Genomic DNA, 3,311 nt, shown 5'->3' on the forward strand with positions numbered 1-3,311 from the left:
CGCCTTGCGAGATAAATTGACAAGAAGGACCACTCGGGAGTGGATTTTTGGGAAAATCTCGCCCTGCCCATCTCGTAGCCATGGGTTTGGATCAGATCTCCGTTTGGATTGGGATCGGAAGGACGCTAGTATGTCGCTCAAGGGTTATATGAATTTTAAGTAATTAGTTTGATGGGTGCGATCATACCAGCACTAATGCACCGGATCCCATCAGAACTCCGCAGTTAAGCGTGCTTGGGCGAGAGTAGTACTAGGATGGGTGACCTCCTGTGAAGTCCTCATGTTGCACCCCTCGTTGATTTTTTTTCCGCTTTGCGAGATAAATTGACAAGAAGGACCACTCGGGAGTGGATTTTTGGGAAAATCTCGCCCTGCCCATCGCGTAGCCATGGGTTTGGATCAGATCTCCGTTTGGATTGGGATCGGAAGGACGCTAGTATGTCGCTCAAGGATTATATGAATTTTAAGTAATTAGTTTGATGGGTGCGATCATACCAGCACTAATGCACCGGATCCCATCAGAACTCCGCAGTTAAGCGTGCTTGGGCGAGAGTAGTACTAGGATGGGTGACCTCCTGGGAAGTCCTCGTGTTGCACCCCTCGTTGATTTTTTTTCCGCCTTGCGAGATAAATTGACAAGAAGGAGCACTCGGGAGTGGATTTTTCGGAAAATCTCGCCCTGCCCATCGCGTAGCCATGGGTTTGGATCAGATCTCCGATTGGATTGGGATCGGAAGGACGCTAGTATGTCGCTCAAGGATTATTTGAATTTTAAGTAATTAGTTTGATGGGTGCGATCATACCAGCACTAATGCACCAGATCCCATCAGAACTCCGCAGTTAAGCGTGCTTGGGCGAGAGTAGTACTAGGATGGGTGACCTCCTGGGAAGTCCTCGTGTTGCACCCCTCGTTTTTGTTTTCTCCGCCTTGCGAGATAAATTGACAAGAAGGACCACTCGGGAGTGGATTTTTGAGAAAATCTCGCCCTGCCCATCGCGTAGCCATGGGTTTTGGATCAGATCTCCGTTTGGATTGGGATCGGAAGGACGCTAGTATGTCGCTCAAGGATTATATGAATTTTAAGTAATTAGTTTGATGGGTGCGATCATACCAGCACTAATGCACCGGATCCCATCAGAACTCCGCAGTTAAGCGTGCTTGGGCGAGAGTAGTACTAGGATGGGTGACCTCCTGGGAAGTCCTCGTGTTGCACCCCTCGTTTTTGTTTTTTCCGCCTTGCGAGATAAATTGACAAGAAGGACCACTCGGGAGTGGATTTTTCGGGAAAATCTCGCCCTGCCCATCGCGTAGCCATGGGTTTGGATCAGATCTCCGTTTGGATTGGGATCGGAAGGACGCTAGTATGTCGCTCAAGGATTATATGAATTTTAAGTAATTAGTTTGATGGGTGCGATCATACCAGCACTAATGCACCGGATCCCATCAGAACTCCGCAGTTAAGCGTGCTTGGGCGAGAGTAGTACTAGGATGGGTGACCTCCTGGGAAGTCCTCGTGTTGCACCCCTCGTTTTTGTTTTTTCTGCCTTGCGAGATAAATTGACAAGAAGGAGCCCTCGGGAGTGGATTTTTCGGGAAATCTCGCCCTGCCCATCGCGTAGCCATGGGTTTGGATCACATCTCCGTTTGGATTGGGATCGGAAGGACGCTAGTATGTCGCTCAAGGATTATATGAATTTTAAGTAATTAGTTTGATGGGTGCGATCATGCCAGCACTAATGCACCGGATCCCATCAGAACTCCGCAGTTAAGCGTGCTTGGGCGAGAGTAGTACTAGGATGGGTGACCTCCTAGGAAGTCCTCGTGTTGCACCCCTCGTTTTTGTTTTTTCCGCCTTGCGAGATAAATTGACAAGAAGGAGCACTCGGGAGTGGATTTTTGGGAAAATCTCGCCCTGCCCATCGCGTAGCCATGGGTTTGGATCAGATCTCCGTTTTGATTGGGATCGGAAGGACGCTAGTATGTCGCTCAAGGATTATATGAATTTTAAGTAATTAGTTTGATGGGTGCGATCATACCAGCACTAATGCACCGGATCCCATCAGAACTCAGCAGTTAAGCGTGGTTGGGCGAGAGTAGTACTAGGATGGGTGACCTCCGGGGAAGTCCTCGTGTTGCCCCCCTCGTTTTTATTTTTTCCGCCTTGCAAGATAAATTGACAAGAAGGACCACTCGGGAGTGGATTTTTAGGAAAATCGCGCCCTGCCCATCGCGTAGCGATGGGTTTGGATCAGATCCCCGTTTGGATTGGGATCGGAAGGACGCTAGTATGTCGCTCTAGGATTATTTGAATTTTAAGTAATTAGTTTGATGGGTGCGATCATACCAGCACTAATGCACCGGATCCCATCAGAACTCCACAGTTAAGCGTGCTTGGGCGAGAGTAGTACTAGGATGGGTGACCTCCTGGGAAGTCCTCGTGTTGCACCCCTCGTTTTTGTTTTTCGCACGAGAATAGTGACAAGAGAAAAGGACCACTCGAGGGGTAGATTTTGAAAATCTCGCCCTGCCATCACGCTTGTCAGGTTTGGTCTGTCTGTTTGGGTGGGGAAGGACGCTAGTATGTCGCTCAAGGATTATTTGAATTTTAAGTAATTAGTTTTGATGGGTGCGATCATACCAGCACTAATGCACCGGATCCCATCAGAACTCCGCAGTTAAGCGTGCTTGGGCGAGAGTAGTAATAGGATGGGTGACCTCCTGGGAAGTCCTCATGTTGCACCCCCCGTTTTTGTTTTTTCCGCCTTGCGAGAAAAATTGACAAGAAGGACCACTCGGGAGTGGATTTTTGGGAAAATCTCGCCCTGCCCATCGCGTAGCGATGGGTTTGGATCAGATCTCCGTTTGGATTGGGATCGGAAGGACGCTAGTATGTCGCTCAAGGATTATATGAATTTTAAGTAATTAGTTTGATGGGTGCGATCATACCAGCACTAATACACCGGATCCCATCAGAACTCCGCAGTTAAGCGTGCTTGGGCGAGAGTAGTACTAGGATGGGTGACCTCCTGGGAAGTCCTCGTGTTGCACCCCTCGTTGATTTTTTTTTCCGCCTTGCGAGATAAATTGACAAGAAGGACCACTCGGGAGTGGATTTTTCGGAAAATCTCGCCCTGCCCATCGCGTAGCCATGGGTTTGGATCAGATCTCCGATTGGATTGGGATCGGAAGGACGCTAGTATGTCACTCAAGGATTATTTGAATTTTAAGTAATTAGTTTTGATGGGTGCGATCATACCAGCACTAATGCACCGGATCCCATCAGAACTCCGCAGTTAAGCGTGCTTGGGCG

General features: G+C 48.7%; 10 non-coding genes across 10 annotated transcripts; all 10 read left to right on the top strand.

The window, feature by feature from the left end:
- The first annotated feature begins 173 nt into the window (after positions 1-173).
- LOC118347570 lies at positions 174-292 on the top strand. The gene has a single exon (XR_004800765.1). It is a non-coding gene; the product is annotated as a 5S ribosomal RNA (ribosomal RNA).
- Positions 293-481: 189 nt separating this feature from the next.
- Positions 482-600, top strand: LOC118347567. The gene has a single exon (XR_004800762.1). It is a non-coding gene; the product is annotated as a 5S ribosomal RNA (ribosomal RNA).
- A 189-nt stretch (positions 601-789) lies between these two features.
- On the top strand, positions 790-908 carry LOC118347568. Its single transcript, XR_004800763.1, has one exon. It is a non-coding gene; the product is annotated as a 5S ribosomal RNA (ribosomal RNA).
- A 190-nt stretch (positions 909-1,098) lies between these two features.
- LOC118347573 lies at positions 1,099-1,217 on the top strand. Its single transcript, XR_004800768.1, has one exon. It is a non-coding gene; the product is annotated as a 5S ribosomal RNA (ribosomal RNA).
- A 190-nt stretch (positions 1,218-1,407) lies between these two features.
- LOC118347574 lies at positions 1,408-1,526 on the top strand. The gene has a single exon (XR_004800769.1). It is a non-coding gene; the product is annotated as a 5S ribosomal RNA (ribosomal RNA).
- Positions 1,527-1,715: 189 nt separating this feature from the next.
- LOC118347569 lies at positions 1,716-1,834 on the top strand. Its single transcript, XR_004800764.1, has one exon. It is a non-coding gene; the product is annotated as a 5S ribosomal RNA (ribosomal RNA).
- A 189-nt stretch (positions 1,835-2,023) lies between these two features.
- On the top strand, positions 2,024-2,142 carry LOC118347572. Its single transcript, XR_004800767.1, has one exon. It is a non-coding gene; the product is annotated as a 5S ribosomal RNA (ribosomal RNA).
- Positions 2,143-2,331: 189 nt separating this feature from the next.
- LOC118347576 lies at positions 2,332-2,450 on the top strand. Its single transcript, XR_004800771.1, has one exon. It is a non-coding gene; the product is annotated as a 5S ribosomal RNA (ribosomal RNA).
- Positions 2,451-2,625: 175 nt separating this feature from the next.
- LOC118347571 lies at positions 2,626-2,744 on the top strand. Its single transcript, XR_004800766.1, has one exon. It is a non-coding gene; the product is annotated as a 5S ribosomal RNA (ribosomal RNA).
- Positions 2,745-2,933: 189 nt separating this feature from the next.
- LOC118347575 lies at positions 2,934-3,052 on the top strand. The gene has a single exon (XR_004800770.1). It is a non-coding gene; the product is annotated as a 5S ribosomal RNA (ribosomal RNA).
- The last annotated feature ends 259 nt before the right edge of the window (positions 3,053-3,311 follow it).

The sequence above is a fragment of the Juglans regia genome, unplaced genomic scaffold (genome assembly GCF_001411555.2).
Source record: "Juglans regia cultivar Chandler unplaced genomic scaffold, Walnut 2.0 Scaffold_956, whole genome shotgun sequence".
NCBI classification, from domain to species: domain Eukaryota; kingdom Viridiplantae; phylum Streptophyta; class Magnoliopsida; order Fagales; family Juglandaceae; genus Juglans; species Juglans regia.